Consider the following 19,736-nt stretch of genomic DNA (forward strand, 5'->3'; position numbering starts at 1 on the left):
AGTTCATTCACCTTGTACTCAACATTAATGATTGTAAAACAATTTATGTAATTAGCCATCCAACAAAGAGAAAAGAGTTTGAAACAAAAATTTCTTTATATGATTTTCATTTTCGTTTTTGGAGCAAATAAATAATCCACTTACATTTGAGTGAAAATTAATTGATGTTATGTCTAGGATTTAACATATCTATGATTAAAAGAAATATAATCAACTAATTTTAATACAATAAATATATAAAATAATCTTTAATTATTTATTGACTCATATGATTTTATGCTTTACATAAACCTAGATGGGTCATAGTTTCGCAATTAACATTGCAAACACAAGCATCCTGTAGGCAATACGCCTCGGCTGTTACTGTTATTGTGATTATGTACGGGGGAAGTTAACTGGGTACGCTATGACAGTGTATCACCCGTATACATTAATAATGAAATTACTTACAACTTGTACATTCCTAGTGATAACTTGCATCATATAAATGACGCGTAAGAATACTTATTGTGTAAATATTTAAATAATCATTTTATTTAATAATTAGATCAAAGAAGCCAACTCGTTAACTGCGAATTTATTAATGTAAAATAAAATATCATATATATAAAATACTGTAAGTTAAGTGTGTCAGTAATCCATAAAAGGATTTAAGAAACAATCTTAACAAAATAATTTTAGTCAACGGATCGTAGGCGAGAGATTTGTTTTTATTTTTTTTTATGAAAACTTCAAGGTAATCCATAACCAATCTGTCAACTTTGACGTTTCTTTAAAACGTTTCCATTCTAGCTGTAATCGGATACTTGGACTTGTTTTTTTTTTCAATTTATACCATCTTACATTTTTACTAAATACATTTTATGAATTTTATATATTGTGTTCGTTATTTTTAGGGTTCCGGATTTCACAAAATCAATGATAAAACGGAAACAAGGGTATATGGATTTAGGTATAGGAGATTGGCTGACATATAAAACAAATTTATTTTTAGCACTCTATATACTATACTTATTTTTAATTTAAAAGGCTTATTTTACAAAACATTTCTTTATTTGTTTGATACTTATAACTACACTACTACTACTACACTTATTTAATCCATCCTACGTGACATTGACGAAATAATCTGTGTAATGTCGGCACAACTAAAAGCCATTAAACTAAAAATTGATTACACTTATTGGACAAGAAAATACCCTAACTAGCGAAAGAAGACAGACATTATTTGACTCATCCTGTAGATTTTTATAATTTTCTACTCGTTAACAAATATGCTGAAAATCGTTTAAATACCAAGGATTCTAGGACTTATAAATATACTTTTTTTTTAAATATCAAGGACCTACAAATATACTATTTTTTTTAAAACTAAGTAATACCGAAGCTATGCCTATTTTTAGGTTATTTATTATTACAATTTTATCTGTTCTTATTGGATTGAGACCAATTTCTGTAAATCTACTATCGTCAAATCCATTTGTATGATCTCCAAATATCTGTTTTTTATATCTATCCTTGGTGGTAGGGCTTTGTGCAAGCCCGTCTGGGTAGGTACCACCCACTCACCAGTTATTCAACCGCCAAATAACAGTACTCAGTATTGTTGTGTTCTGGTTTGAAGGGTGAGTAAGCCAGTGTAACTACACGCACAAGGGACATAACATCTTAGTTCCCAAGGTTTGTGGCACATTGACGATGTAAGGAATATTTAATATTTCTTACAGCGTCATTGTCTACGGGTGGTGGTGACCACTTACCATCAGGTGGCCCATATGCTCGTCCACCAACCTATACCATAAAAAAATGTCTATCCGTGAATATATTCGTAAATCGAATGCAGGGAATACTTCTGAAATACCTTACCTTCAAGGATTCAAATTAATTAAAAAGTGTAAATCGATTAAACAACTATGTAATTTTGACGCGTACTTCCATAATGTGTTACTTTATTTAAATGCCGTATAAAGGCGGGACAATAATGTTGATAATACCCATTTTATTTACACCATTTCAGCTGTCAAATCACACAAAAGTAAATCCCGGTACTTAAGCTAGTCTTTGATGGGATAACGGTGAACTTAACGAGTAACTCGGAAAGGGGAGCCACGACTTTATATACGGGAAAGTATAAACCATAATGCATTCGGAATCTACGCACGGCTTTTCGGATATAGTTTTTAAAGTAAGTTAAAACGACCCGAACTACGGATGTCTGAGGCTGTTTGTGAGTTTATTATATCGAAGTGGTTGTGAGAAAATCAGAGCTTGTATATACGTATGATTTTTTAAACTACTAATCAATTAATTAAATTATTATTTTTTGATTCCACAATAATCGCGATATGATGATCGAATAAGAGTCAAGATGGCCCGGTGATTAGAACGTGTGCTTCTTAACCGATGAAATTCATGTACTTAATTTGTGTGTATAATTCATCTCGTGCACGGCGGTTAAGGAAAAGATCGCGAGGAAACCTACATATTTTTTTACACAAATTCTGCCACATGTATATTCTACCAACCCGCATTGGAACATCGTGGGGGAATATGTTCCAATGCTTCACCTCAAGCGGAGAGGAGGCCTTAGCCCAGCAGTGGGAAATTTACAGCCTGTTTTTGTATACACCACAAAAAATATTAAAATAAAATTATTGTAAAAAGTAGTAGTCTGTAATTACCTTACATTTGGACTACCGCTTCATTTCCTCATGAGAAGTCTTGAAGCTTATTACACTAGCCTGCTCAATAAGTGGATATCTTTTCAATGAATGCAGTTCTTTCATCTTTCATCTTCACGACGTTACTCTGCACCACAAGATTAATGTATGTATAAAGTATAGTTTAATTAGTTAAACTGTCTGTCAATATTTTTTATCACAATATAAAATGTTAGTATCTTAATAAATAATAGCAATGAAAAAGCACGTTGTCCATTAAAAGCGACAAGTTTTCTTTTAAATTTCCTAACATAAAGTAGGTAAGCAATAAATTTAAAATTATTGAATTACCGCAGAACGAGCGGAACAGACGTGGTACCCTAAGATTCCCCTCACTAGCACCATCTAATCGGCATCCTATGGTCTCTATAAAATCACATTAGGGCCTACTGTATACGCCTCGGGGCCGCCAAGGGCCGCCTCAGATATACTTGTATATTTAGATGTGTTACTAGATGTGCCTTCTAAAAATATTAAAATTGAAATCTAATAAATATGTCCTGATTTGAAATATACACATTTGTAATAATATACTATGAGTATATTTGTCCTCAACATAATAATAAAATTTAATACCATTATTATTAGATATTATTTAAGCGATTAACATAAAACAATAATACATACATACCGGAAATTGCAACTGTACATTTTTAGTATTAATAGTAATTAAAAAGGAGATAAAAAATCTTATATTGAAAAAAAGTACAAACTATATACCTAAAACATATCAATAATAGACAATATAATTTTTAGAGAATTACAAACACAGGATATTATAGTTATAAAAATAGGATGTTTGCTTGACTGACCTTATAAGTTTAAATGTTAAGAAATATAATTAAAGAATTACATATCAAAAAAAGCAAACGATAGTCGACAATTTCTGTTATAATTTTATATAAATATATTATAAATCACGAAATACAATATAGTAAAGTAAAGTAAAGTAAAGTAAAGTAACAGCCTGTAAATTTCCCACTACTGGGCTAATGGCTCCTCTCCCATTAAGGAGAGGGCTTGGAATATATTCCACCACGCTGTTCCAATGCGAAAGAATTTCAATGAAATTAGACACATGCAGTTTCCTCACGATGTTTTCCTTCACCGCCGAGCAGGAGATGAATTATAAACACAAATTAAGCACATGAATATAGTGTTGCTTGCCTGGGTTTGAACCCGAATTCATCGGTTAAGACGCACGTGTTTTAGCCACTGGACCATCTCGGCTCTGAAATACAATATAATATAACATAATTAATACTGCATGTCTCTTCCACGTCGTTTATTCTATGTAATCCACGTTCTGCGCACGTTTTTGTAGATTAAAAATGTAATTAATTTTTTATTGCGTACTCTATTGGCTTGTGCAAATGTTGTTTTTATTTTTGGCTCGCAAATAGGCCCGGGGCTTACTCCGAGGATTAGAAAGTTTGTTCTGTCTTGAGGTTGCCGATTACAATCTTAAAGGTGATAAAATATAAGGAAAAAAGTAAATCTACAATATTTAATAAACTTTATAAAGTCAATGTACATCCTGAAACGTTAAGATATTACGTAAGTTACATATTCATCTGTAGTTAGTACAAAAGGCATTAAAAACTTTTTTATTTGTATAAATATATCTAAAAAAATGTATTCGGTTTTCAACAAAAGTATTAGTTTTTTTTTTGAATGAGACAAACGATAAAACTCTTTTATATGATTACCGCCTTCTTAGTTTAAATACGTATATGTTAAAACTAATTATAACGGATTTAATCGCGTATATTAATTATTTTTTTAAACATCCCGACGATTCGAGCACTTTGCAATGTTCGTGGTCACGGGTAGACTGTCTACCCGTTACCCGTTATAATTAGTTTTATTTAAATGTGTAATAATCGTGAAAATTTAAGACAACATTATACGTATATGTTAATAATGTAAAAATAATGATTATGATCCGTAACAGAGGAAAAACAGAGTAGAAAGACGTTTCCGAAAAATTGAATGAAAATTGAATTGACGTCATCAAATCACTTGAATAATCTCTTAATTTAGTATACTCGTAGTGTTTGTTTTTGTCATTCTATACATTCGTGTATCGTTTATCCAATTTAGTTGAATATAATATTGATATGTTGTATTGTAGCTTTTCGTACTTGCGTAAAGTTTTCTCGATGAAGTTACATGACAGTAGCCAGGAATTCGATTTCACTGGAAGCTGCTAGGATGTGTTCGAGGTCTGGACCGGAGACAAGAAATAACCATCATCTTTTATATATTTTATGTGAAACGAAAGTAATTTAATTTGTGTTCCTATATTGTTCTAGGAAATCGTTATTATGAATGTGTAAGCTAATGTATAACTATTAATACTTACTTTAGAAAAGTATTAAAACAAATTTAGTTATATTGCAGTAAAATTACCAAAAATAAAACGAAAATATTTTATTTGGATTCATTAGCTAAAGCTATAATTTTTACAAATAAAATATTCCTATTGTTTCAGATGGAAAACTATACTTGAAGCTTTTATAGGTTAGGATAGATGTAAAATTTATATATTTTTTTTATATTAATTTTACATAATTGTTATTCTTTTTTATAAATTTTTTATCTCTACAGCTTAAAAATTAAACTATTTTTAATATGATTCAGTATTCTAAGTTAATGCTTGATATATATACCTCGTAAAATTTACTATTAATTCCTAAAATATGTTCGTACAATTGTAAAATTAGTTACTATTTTTTTTTATTTGAAATTCAAATATATTTATAAAATAAAGGTGAAGTGTTGCCATAATGAACTTAAACTTATACTATTACTTTCCACCAAGCATTTATCAGACGGCACGTCAGAGTTTAAATGCATATCGTAGTAAGTAAGAATGAAACGACAGCCGCTGCAGCGAAAATAATCAGATCAGGGGTACAAGTGGAAATTGAATTAGGGAAGTCTTGACCCATTGGGCGATATAAATATATTACTGGTACGCTAAAAAACACTTTACTTTACTTTTGTACAAAGTTTATAATGCAATGAATTGCTTACTTTTTTTTTAACATAACATATATTGCGCTCAATTCGTTTCGGAATAGAGTACGGTTTCGCACAATAACGTTTGCGTTTCAATAGAGGGGTGACCAGCGGGATCAATGCTTATTTGTATCTAATAGCAAAAAAACCAACAGATGCAGGCATTTTACGGGTAAAATAATGTACTTAGATGGATTTAGACGACCTCCCTTTGATCTCGGCTTTGCACTCTGGTGTAGCTAGCCTTTTATTGTCAGGTGACGTCAGATTATTTTTATTTTTGGTTCGGGATACGATTGGCTTATGATATAGGTTTCTGACTGCTGATAATAAATTGTGACGTAATGCTTTTTATGCAAAATATCTTTCGAAGGGTTAAAGTTGATGTGTTTATCTCATTTAATATTAGATTTTGTTTTTAAAGATAACTTATATTTATTTAAATTATTTTTTAAATAAATGCATTAGGCTTTAATTTATAACTAAAAAAAATTAAGTAGAAAATGAGATTCACAATGTTTAATTTTAATACTAATTTTTGATGTATTTAGTTAATTTATTTGCCGAAAATCTCTTTCACATCTGAGCGGAATCCCCAATTTTATTAGAGCATTACTTTCAAGATATTAAACAATAGTAACATATTTTGAACAAACAATCGACATCATCCCTTCAAGTACTCAGCCTATGATCCCAAGTGTAACGAGATATAATAAAACATAATCGATTATACACCCCAAAATTATTCCTTCAATAGTTTGCACAGTTGATTTTCTACTCGGATATAAATTACGTATCTTATTGTAAATGAAATAAGGTTCATATTTATCTGTTTTGAATTTAGCAATAGAAATGTTTAACATATTCGATATGAACAGTAAACTACGGTCACAAATTTTCATTTACTATTTTAGACCTTAAAGTATAAGTTTTAAAGCTTATTTTGCTTGCAGTATTTTAACATATTGTTGACAAAACTTTAACGGAATATGGTATAGTATGGTTAGCTGGCCCATTTCTCGGTTTGGGACCCCGTCTAAGCACATGGGCGGAATGTTGTCAGTGTTCGACTCTAATTTTATTGTTATTTCAATTCCATTTGCTGAACCCTAAATTTAGGGGATAATTTTTTGGTAATCATTATTATTTGTGTTACTGACGTTTAAGTGTTTATTGATTACCAATTGTCATTTCAACGTTTATTGCGTGTCCACCTGTTTTATTTGTACAATTTCGCCTACATATATATTTTTTTGTGATTTTTATCTGAAAAGTTACGTTCATAATGGGAAATATAATCTATTGAATTAATATATTTTTTAAAACACATCGTTTCTAGAGATTATGTTTTATGAGTGAACAATGTTTGTTAACTGTAAAATCGAATTAAAGAGCTTGCAAATCTCTATATCAATAGTGAAGAGTAAACTTTTTACCCTTTTAAGCATATTGCGAGCAAGGTGAAGTTCGTGATAGATTTTTAAAGTCGGATACATCGAAAAATATTAAATGGAAAAATTGCAGAATTGAAGAATTTAAAATCTCATTGGCGTGCTACCTAATTTGTAGAATTAGTTGTGTTTAGTTCTAAGTGCTATTTCCCGTATAATATAGTCTAAGTGAAAAGAGGTAAATATATAACAGATTTGACTTAACTCTACTAATTTAATATGATAATTTGTAAACAAATAAATGATTTTTGTGTTGGATACATAGAAATCTGTCATCTAGTTTTAAAGATATTTAATTATTTTTAATAAATATAACTTTAAAATACGGCATGCATATTGCATTTTTTATTGTACTATAGAATAGAATTGTCGTTTATTTGTAATATTTTTTAGAATGATTACTTTTTTTATTAAGAAACATTTCTTTATAGAGGTTATAAAATCTTAGGTTTTCTTCGAATGCAGTCGGTGCGCTATTCATCTTACAGCGCTATATAAACATGTAAGAAGTACAAACTCGGCTGCCTCTCACTTGAGTCGCGTCGTAAAAGTGGAAGATAGTTGCAAGCCACGTCTCTAAGCCATTTGTCAGGAGCCAGATGGACACTGCAATATATAAGGCTTAAGAGTGGAACTACCTTAAATTTGAATAAGGCTATTTGAAAATTGAACAAACCGCTGTCGTAGATATAAAGGTTATTCAATTTTGTTATTTTCCGTCTGTTATAAAACCTCATTTATAGAAATAAAATATATTTTATATAGATAATTGATAACATATTTGAGTAGCGTATTTTGATGTCGATGAAATATTTGAGAGAAAAATTATGATAACTTTCTTATCTCGTTTTGAATTCAGGTAAAGTTGAAGTCGAGCTCACCGAAATATTTCGCACATTACCTCTTATTTATTATCTAAAGTTGTCGGACCCTCATTTTGTAAAAAAAAAAACAATTTTGCAAGTTCTCGCGAACCGACGTGGGACTGTCAACAATTTTATTCGCCCGTGGAAGTTGCCGTGCGAAATAGTATCATAAAGTGGCGTAATGGACAAAAGAGGCTCTAACGATGCGCCGGCTGCGAGACCGGCTTAATCTCGTAAATAAAATATTAAGAAGAAATCACTGGAACCGAGAGAGGGGAAATGGTGCAAGTTTACGGCATGGAAATTTCACAATATCTTCGAGAGATCTGTATTACGATTTTCACAATTTTCTCGAGACGCTCTTATACTTTATTGTTTTTTCAAATAAGATACCTTAAATAGATAATCGTTTATTTTTAAATTTTTATTCCTCTTAAAATAAGACTAGTATTGGTGTACAAAATAACACATAAATTATATGATTTGATTTCTAAAGAATTGAAATCGTGGTAGAGAGTGCTCTCTGCAGTTATCGTACGGCATATTTTCGTCGTCTCCTTATCAAGCCTACGCAATTCTTCCAAGGCCTCCCTTAGGTTTTTTTGTCATGAATAATTCTGTCTCTTTCCTTTACAAAGACATAATTAAACCCCACGGATAACAATTCGGTTAAACTGGCCTCTTATACAGTATTCCCTTTGGACTCCATTCGGTTTGAATTTTAATGCGCACGAGTCGTTGGCGAGTTTTCTGTCATATTAACGTGATTGCTGAGTACTTGTTATGTGCTTCATTTAATTGGTACTCTAGAAGAAATTATAAAATTGCCGTTGCTTTGTAACTTTTGATTGGTTAAGGGTAACTCAATAAATGAATTAAGCTCCAGGCTCAGAAATTCCATCGCCTTAGGTTAAAATTGAAAATTATAGCTCACAATGACGTTAAATGGATGTGTATAGGCCATTACAACATTTTGTATGTACGGTCGCAACCTGCAGCTCATAGTTACGCATACGCGGAAAGCTCAGGAAAATAATATAACCTAATTTGCATATAAAATTCATTAAAATAAGTCTTTGTGATTTTTAATGTCGTAAGTGAATAATAATTTATTTATTAAATCAATTTATTTTATACAATGAATTGCTTTTAATTTTTATAAGTAAAATCGACCAATTAAGTAAGTAGTAACTTATTTTGTAAATCTTATTTTCCGAATAGCATAAATGAACAATAATAAAATTTAATATCCGTAATTAAACTATATGTTAAACAATATTATAAATTTCAGTGATATTTTATTAAATACGACATAACAACATTTCAAATAAAGTTATGAGATTAATTAAGTAAGCTAACTAAATTGTCTATTGAAAGCAATCATATCATATAAACTTTACCAAAGTAGTATTTTTTTAAATATTTATAAAGGAGTTGAGATTATCTACCATATTATTTAATAAATATTAGTTCCTCTAGAGCATTAATGTAAATAGCGTTACATTTATAATTTATTTTGTCTTAAAAATGAAGCTACAGCAAATTGTTGTATTAATTTACGTTTTTGAAGAAAATATATTACTATAGCGCATTTTTTTTAATTTAGAGACTGTAGGGTAATTTTATTTAAAATTACCTTTTGATGATTTAAAGTTAAGTTACACGTACTTTAAAATACTACAAAAACACACTAAGATAATCTTTATATTAAAAAGTAACACTTCACTAATATTTTAAAGATATATTATAGTTAATGGTAAGATTTAAATATTTGGATAAGAATACATATATTAGTTTTATACGAGTATAAGAAAAAACAATAAAAATTAAACTTTAACAATACAACTATCGTATATTCATATAAACGTCAAATTTATTTACACTGTTAATAAAATAAATAAAATTAATATCAAAAAACAAGTTTGTATGTTTAACATATGACTCAAAACAATTCACATGAATCCAGACTTGAGGGTTTACTAGTGTTGAATTGTCGTCCGGTATAATATACACCTTCATCTACATACCCCTTTAGTTACAAATACATACGTGAAAGTAATGACGTCGACTGTAAAAATAAATAATATTTCGTTAGTTGAAATAATGCCATAGAAAAAGAAATGACAGTCACGGGCTCAGCGGAAGCAGGTCTCTGCTTTTGAAATATTAAGGACGAATTAGTTATTGCGCTACAACTCGATAGACTGCAGATTTAAAGATAGTGAACATTAATTATGTAATTAAAAAAAAAAATCTTTTCAAACACTAAATTATTCAAATATTTGTATTGTTGCTCGAAAACGTACAGCTATCGATTTTAAATTCGAAATCGTTCCCGTTGTAAAATCATCCAATCGGATTATGAGAGTGAGGAAAGAAATGCACTTGCGTTAGCGCATACACTTGTAAACTATAACACAATCTGCGCAGCTGGTGGATCTCCCCTGCGAATAACCACCGTGCCCGAAATTGATAGCTATCGCAAACAAACTCACACACACAGCGATAACTTATAAATTTGTATGTGAATTTCGGGGAGCATACTTTACGTACATGTAAAATAATATAAAAACTCATTTGTTGTTCACTTACCGCTTTCTTGTTTTTTTTTTTTTTTAACGATATTACGTGTACGTCATTGAAACATCAGGGGTTGAGCTAGATCATGCTGTAGAAGTTAATTTACTCTTTATTTGGTTGTTAATCTATTCCTCATCATCATCCTACTGCCCTTATTCTAATTTTATTTCGCTTCGGCGCAGCATGTCTTCTTCCATGCTTCTCATTCTGACGTCATCTCACAAGTAACATTTTTTCCAGCTATATCTCTCTGTCATATCTGTCTATCACCCGTTTTGTTAATCAATTCTCATTTCAAAATATAAAATCGATGTTCATAGCTGTTCTATGGAGAGTCAGCTCTGTTGTAGATTATTGTTAAGCCCCCATGTAAGTACTATCTCTCCAAGTAATTAATATCTCTTTGTTATAACGCAATACGTGAGATTTTATTTCACATAAATACCAATTAAAGAAAATATATTTTACGAGAACTCAATTTTATAATAAAGCCGTATAAGCAATTAAAAAAAACATTGCAGAATTATAGAAGATTTTTTGTTTTATTTTTTATATTTAATGAGTAGACAAGTTTCATTTGATAAAAGTTTTTACGATAGTAAAAGGGCCGTTCGTAATATAATTCTTGTCATTTATGGTTAACAGCGTTAAACATAAACAAGTTATTAAAAACTAAAGAAAATTACTTTTTTAATGACTTTACTGTTCTGACGTAATTTCAAGTTAATTAAAATTTGATATTTTTTTTATTAATTCATAGTTTATTTTTAACAAGTCGAGATATTTTGTATATTATGAATCTTAATTACCTATCTACTAGTCTGTAAATGACCCTCGTAAAGGCTCATATGGCTCGGTAGGAAAGTAAAGAAATAAGCTTTTTTTTCTATATGTGTTTTGTGGATTTTACCAGTACCTACTAGATGATATCACAAATTAAGTATTTTAAAGAGTGATGCTTGGCTCCGGTTTGAACCCATTATCTTTGCTGAGAATTCAGAGATTTTAACGACAGAGCCTATTTCAAAATATTTTAATACATAATATATGAAAACTTATTTAAAATAAATTAAAAAAAACTACAGTCACCAAATAATACTTTAAAATTGCTTGAGGTAGTTAAAATTTTAACGATTTTTTTTTGTCTTTGATATTGTCTTTTTATTCGACAACCAATTTTTATGAACCTGGCTAACTTATAAACTATCGAGATGGATAGGTCAGACTAAAGTGGGTAATACATTTAAAGACAAAGACTAGCTGTGTGGCCTTCACGTGTTCACGAATTTAGTTCAACAAAGTTTACATGACATCGGCTAGGCTGTTAATTGTTGACGATAGTGTTTCCAGTTCAAAGTGGAACATAATTAAATATTTTAATGAAGTTGTAGAACTACATATTTAGCACTCGTAGTAGCGTCAGTGAACTACTCGATCTGAGCAGAGCCGGATTAGCCATTAAGCAGGCTAACTACACAATGCACCTAGAGCCACGTCGGCGGTGGGCAAAACATTGGAAAATTTGGTTTTGAAATTCATTGGCAATAAAATTATTCCAAATAGGAGAAACATTGGAATATGATACAGGTATTCATAAAATAATTAATTGAAAAATATTATAATTATAAATTAAATTGCGGCATAGTTGGTTAGGTAGAAATATAGATATTTGAGGAAGGTAGAGAAAAGTAATAGAGCTCTGAACCGTGCATTCCGGAGCCACGAGGCAATGTTAATCCGACTCTGGATCTGAGTTCCAATTTCCACCTCTAAATTAATAGTCGCTAAATTAAATAAGTTTATGGTAAAGTATTCGTACTTTGATTTTATACTGGTTTATTCAAGAGCTGAATAAATAATAATTTGAATGTATTCATAGTATTCATTGTTTTCTATAGAAAGAGGTATTGCACAACACATTTCATTATTTATCAAATAAATATATACCCTTTTTGGTTATATAACTTTATCGATAAATAAATGTTTTTACTTAATTTAATATCGAAAAAGAAATGTGCGTGCAAGTATAACCTCAACCTAGATATTTATGCAGTCTATTATGTTATCAGGTATAACAGATGTTTTGGTAATTGAATCACGATTTCAAATATACAGCTCTTTTTCGACTTATTTAAAGTAACAGTAGTCTGATTAATAAGATTGACTGCATACATACTAATACGGTATAATATAATTTGTTGCGCCTGAAAAACAAAGCGTCAGCTGCTAAAACACTGGTAGTAACGATTTATAACTAAATAATAAACTCATACGATGTACACATATACATCTGTGTTGTATATAGGCTTAGTCCTACCTAAACTAGTGAGATATTGTGATGTGGAAACTCTACATGCGATATATAAGTAAATTTTACACGAATCCGGACACGGACGAAAACAGTGGAAATTAAACCGATTTATTCCAGTTTTCGTTTAATCTGTAGTGTTTCTTCTAATCTTAGTAACTTGTGTAAATAACAACTAACTTCATTTATTTATTAAAAATTGCATTCCATCATTTTTTTAGATGCAGTCGTTTAAATATAAAATTATATGAATGAATTCTCAAAAACATATAGGTATTAATGTTTTAAATCGAAATATATATTTTTATTCCCTCAGTTAAACTTTAGTTTGCCGATAAAACTCGTAATGTTGCAAAGAGTTTTAAGGGAACTTCTATAACTGCGCTAGATTTGGAATATTGTAAATAATGATATTATTTGCTTATGGCAAATGAGCAGAACATCGAAAAGGGTTTAGCGTTAATCGATACAATTCTGTCTATCTGTGTAGAGTGCATAAACTAATCTATTTGCGATAGGCATGACGCGCGACGTGCACGCGCCAACTCTCTCGAGACCCGCTGACATTCATTTCACGTTTTATGTGATGCGCTCGAGACGTAAGCCACACATTCACAGACCTTAGTGACCCTCTATACTTTATTTCTAGTTTTTAATTTTCAGCTTAATCAATTTACGCAGAAAACATGAGTACAGAAAGAGATATCAGAAATATTTTGAGCGAAATATTATAATAATTTTTTTTTTGTGAATACTTATATCAAAATAATTTAAATTACAATATTTGAAGTAGGCGAATATGACATTATACACGATATTTTCCTTCTCCATCAGTTTACTTCACTTTGCAGTGTCTAACGTGACTATTATAATTTTCAGAACCTTCACATTCCCACTCGCCCTCTATTGTAATACTCAAATTTCTTTACAGCTATAAGTGAATAAGTGCGTTACAAGTGTCCCAATCGGGTAGTAAAATAATTCGTACACCCTCATTCGCCCTCAACCGACACGTGACCAGTAATCATACAAATTGAGACATGCTCGCTTGAACTTGATGCCGAAAAAAAAACAATTAAATAAAACGACTAGACAGACACCGTGGGATTAATGTACTTATTTATATGTAACTTTATATTTAAGTCGGTGAACTTTGCATTGTATAATTTGATAGAAAAAAAAACTGATATACTTTAATTCATTAACGAATGCATCTAAAACGTAGACAAGAATATAATATAGCGTACGTTTTAATAACAATTTACTCCGTAAATCCTTAATTTGCGCCTCAAAATACGTCCGGTAATAGACAGACGGCACGTGTCAGCCGGTATCGCTTCCTGATCGCACGTCGACTCTTAATTCGAAACTAAATGACGTCGACGAAAACATTTTGACCAAAAATAAGTGTTCATTCCTGTATTATAACAATTTGTAATGATTTCTGCTTTTAATAAAATTAACAAAATGTTACTTCGTAATGTATAAAGTTATCACTAAATAACCATATTATAATTTATGTTTTTTAATACATGTCGAGTCGAGATGGCACAGTGGTTAGAACGCATGCATCTTAACCGATGATTGCGGGTTCAAACCCAGACAAGCACCGCTGGTTCATGTGCTTAATTTGTCTTTATAATTCATCTCGTGCTCAGCGGTGAAGGAAAACATCGTGAGGAAACCTGCATGTGACAAATTTCATAGAAATTCTGCCACATGTGTATTCCACCAACCCGTATTGGAACTGCGTGGTGGAATATGTTCAAACCTTCTCCTCAAAGGGAGAGAAGGCCTTTCGCCCAGCTGTGGGAATTTACAGGCTGTTCTTTTAATACTTGTCAATGTAAAAAAAAAAATTTAGTTGTAAAGAATTACAATACAAAAGATGAACAATCTTTATGAAATTATTTTTGCAAGTTCAGTAAGGCTTAGGTATAAGAAAATAGATTTAAGTATACATGTGTTTAAATTATCGCGTATCTCTCAATTACCTTCAAATATAACCCAAAATAAAAACATCAAATCAAATGTGTGGATCTAGTGTATGTTCACTACAATTTTTAACCAAATATTACTAGACTAATGACCTTTTGATGTTGGAATCAATATTATACACTGATAATATAATTAAGTTTAAACGACAATAAATATTAACAGGACAAATTTTATATGTATCTTAAAAACAGTCTTGCTTATTTAAAGAGCTTGCTTATTTAAATTGCTTATTAAAAAAGATAAGAGGTCGGTTTCTTGGTTAAGAAAACAAAAAGACCATCGAGCACGTGATATTTTACTAACCAATTGTGTAATTTCTTGTATTTTAATCATTTGGTTATATGAATAAAGAAATTTGAATAATTGTTTATCAGCTTTTATATTAAACTTATTATTTATATAATAAGATGGTTTTTGGTCTTGCCTTTTGGTTTTATATGTGTATCCGTCAACACGTATTGGAGCAGCGTGGCGGAGTAAGTTCCGAACCTTTTACTCAAAAGGGAGAGCAGTGTTATTTTACAATATATACACGTATATTATTAACACGAATAAAATGTAATTTTTGCACGATATGGATTTTATACAGTATCTATATAAACAGAAAAATATATATTTTCAACTTTCTTACCTTGTTTGTTTTAAACCAGTGGTAACTTTAAGTTTATATATATAAAGCTGTACAACGAACAAGAGTTCTAGTACAAACCTACAAAAAATGCGAACATTTTGATTTTCATTCTACACTTCTCATTACAATTAACAATTTTATTTTTGCACAGAAGATAGGAAATGCGTTTCAACGGGGAAATGCTGCTAGATTTCTTACCACCATTCCACGCGGTCAAGATTTATACGGTAACTAGTTTTAGTCCATATTTGTGTATATTTAAGCAATTAGCAATTATTATGTTAATAAAAGCTATTATTTTTAAAATTTGCACGACACAATGTGCATATGTGTTGTTTCCCCCAAATTTTAAATAGAGCTTATACAATTAATAGCCTATCTCAAAATATATTCAAATCTTTATTAAATATAATGATGTTTAAAAAATGTGTCTCGTAGTCGTTACTCATATACTTTATTGACGTAAGTATGTAATTTGTAAATCAATTTATCCGTACTTTTGTATCACGATAAATAAATTAGTGTGTAAACAAAGAGAAATACAGCAACGAAATACAAAAGAGAGTTATAATTGAGATTAGCGCTCGCTTTTAATTCAACGTTAATTATGGTTTTAATTGAGGGTACGCGAATACATATTTTCCCGTTTTCATGAGCGTTCTCGGTAGCGATAGCAAATTACGTTTATCAAACTTATTGTTTACAAAATTATATGTTTAAAATAATTATGTTTTACGTGTATTTGTTTTGTTGTTTCTTTATTGAACATTAAAAGTTTAAAAGTAAAAAGCATGACACGGTGACTTTTTCATGAATAAAATTATTAATATTGATCTTATTCTAAAAACAAATAATAGTTTATTTTGACATGGTTGTAATATAATATAAATCGTTAAAAAATATGTTTTAGTATTACATAATAATAAGAGGCGATCCGAATGCCAAGAAGTATGTGCTCAAATTATAATAAATAAAATCCGATAAGTTATTTTATGAAATGTTTTATAAAGATTCTATGTTGACATAAATGAAATAAAATAAAACAAAACAATGAATTTCCTTGCAGATTGTATCAGTGCGTGCGCTGGGAAGGCTTGGGCGCTTCCGGGGGTGGGGTGGGGAGACCACATCCTCCGGAAGCTGGCCCTCTCTATGTAAACGTCCTACTATTTCTCGTTATTCTATGCGTATTTATATCGTGTAGGATTCTTTTATGTAGCATTCTTATGTTAAGTGGTCTGCTTATGCATGCGTCTGGATATTGTAGTGCATATCAACATTTATATTCAATCATTTTTAGTTTAAAAACAATTTAACTTATAGTTTTATCTTAAATTTATCTCATTAGAAAATTTAATTTAATATAAAACCACTATTTCAAAGGAGAAATAACCCGTAGTTTTTTTTTTAATAGAATTTGTAATAATCCTTAAGTTCAATGTTTAAAAAAGAATTTGTGAAAATATAAAAGACAAGTGCGTATAAATAGCATAAAGTCAGACTGTTGTTACTTTTAAAGTCACTATTCTGAGTTTACATAAATTCTAATAACACATTCCGCTCTATACTCTATACTGAATAAAATGTATTTATAATTTATTTATAATATTAAGTCAAAAATGTCACCATACATTCAAATCTTCTGAAATGATAACAATAAAAATTGAGAGCTGATCCTATCAAAATAAACAAAGGTTTTAAACTGCGTTGCGTATTTTTCATAGAGCTTATGACGTCAACAAAGTCGAATAATAGTAATAAACGGATCGTTTTTTTTTGGAACGAGCTCTGAGTTTAAATACACTACAAAAATATCTATGTGTTTTATGCCCAAGTTACAGAGAACATTTCTTTTTTTTAATGTACAATATTTAGTTAAACCATTTACTATTGTTCCACAATATTAATTCTAATTACAATACCTATAAAATGATCTGATTTTTTTTTTATGGAATAAGTTGGCAGAGAGTCATATGGGCCACCTGATGGTAAGTGGTCATTGGTCATGGTAAGTCATTACCCATAGACAATGACGCTGTAAGAAATATTAACTATTCCTTACATCGTCAATGCGCCACCAACCTTGGTAACTAAGATGCTATGTCCCTTGTGCCTGTAGTTACACTGGCTCACTCACCCTTCAAACCGGAACACAACAATACTGCGTACTTTTTTTTATTTATTTAGTTCAATAGTTTCAGTGGGATTTAAGTATGTTGAGTGCATAAGAAGTAGTAGCATTTGCTACTTGTAACGGCCATAGATGAAAATTTTAAACCGGATTTTTTCTAAAAAAATTGTTTTTATCACTATACTTATTGAAGACTTCATAAAACTTTAATCATACACGTGCAGTTGTTAGTTAGCTCATAAAGGTTACGTCAACATGCTGGAAAGTACTTGGAAAATATCATTTAATATACGAGTATCATTAATTTTATAAACTTTGAAATCAGTTGCTGAAAAAGATTACGGATTCGAAAGTTTTACAGATAATTTAGTTACTTATTTATTTTTTTTATAAATAATAACCTTTTATTACGTCACACCATCGCGATACCAATCTCGGTAGGGATGTGCCTGTATTTACACTGGATCAGATCAGAACAAAACACTAAGAGTTACATTTTGGCGGTAGAATATCGATGAGTGGGTGGTACCTACTCAAATGGGTTTATACAAAGCCCTACCATAACTGTAAGAGGCTGATTTTGAATATTCCGTACGTTACCTACACAGTTTATAATTACAAATGTATTCGAACATTTATATGAAAAAGTTAGTTAACATTATTTTGCAGGTCTTTGACGAAACAGTTCTTTCGAATTTTTTGCTTTAAATACTATTCGTATTGTACATTTTGCTCAACGAATCTATGCATAGTGGTTTAGCGCCGATATGCGAGACCCCAAAAAGGGTACGCGATCACGCTGTCACTTATTTTATAAACTTTGAGCGGAAAATTTACTTATAGAACATCGAGTTAACACTTCTGACCTGTTTATGATATCAAATAGTAGTTACGTTTAGAATGATTACTTTTTTATTTTTAATTTTAATGTAGAGCAATATCACGTTTATAATCGCAATGCAACGATTGTATGAAATTGATAACATTAAGTTTAGTTCGATTAACAAGTCATATCGATAGAATTATCGTATAGTTTACATTCGTATCGCTTATCGCAACTCGCTGCTACACGTAACTTAAACTTCGCACAATAAACTCCCGAAGGAACCACAGCGAGCGATAAAAGCGTCATGCATAATGTACGGGCGTCCGAAATCGAAAAATTAAACTCCCGCCATCTGCCGGTCGGGCGGGGTAATTACGCGAAGGGTTGCTCTTGTTTTGACATGTATCCATCGGTTTGCAGGGTTATGATCTTTACTAATAACGCACATCGCGTATCATCACGACTCACGCTCTACCATCTGGTCCCGGCGGAGTTCGTGCTAAAAACCCTTTTAGACTCAACTTTTGTTTCGATTACTAATTGACTGTACGGATATTAATGGACGCTGATTTTTGTTTATAATTTTGTTAAAGCTATCTTTTAATATTGGTTAAAAGTTTACAAATGATTGTTGATACTTTAGCTGTATATTTGAATCATTCTATTGTATTAATTGAATGTTTTTGTTGTTAGAATTATTGAACATTATTTTTTATTCGTGATCTAATATGATTTTTCATTTTAATTAATTTTTTGAAGGGATTGTTTCACGTCTTCATCGATTAATTTCGCGCAAAAAAATTGTATATATCACCACATATGACATACATTTAAGTTGATCTCATATATAATTAGTATTTTTTATGTTGATTGTTGTAATTGTAATTCATGTTGTGATTTTAAGTTATAAATCAAAATAAAATTGAAATAACACTTAATTCAAGTAGCCTTTTACAAACAGTCTACAAAGATGATTTTACTCAACTGTATTGAACGTTAAACTAGCATCGGAACAGAATGTAGGCTCGACAGGCAAGAACTGGCAGGAAACTCAGGAGTAATAATAAAGAAAAATCGATTAGATCTTGTAATTTCTAAGGAGAAAGAATATTTGTATTAATATTTTAGACCAATAAAATTGAAATTGTAATTTTAATGATTTTAATGTTAAATAAATAATTTATTTACATATTTTCCTTAC

This window comes from Vanessa cardui, chromosome Z, assembly GCF_905220365.1.
Source record: "Vanessa cardui chromosome Z, ilVanCard2.1, whole genome shotgun sequence".
Classification (NCBI taxonomy): domain Eukaryota; kingdom Metazoa; phylum Arthropoda; class Insecta; order Lepidoptera; family Nymphalidae; genus Vanessa; species Vanessa cardui.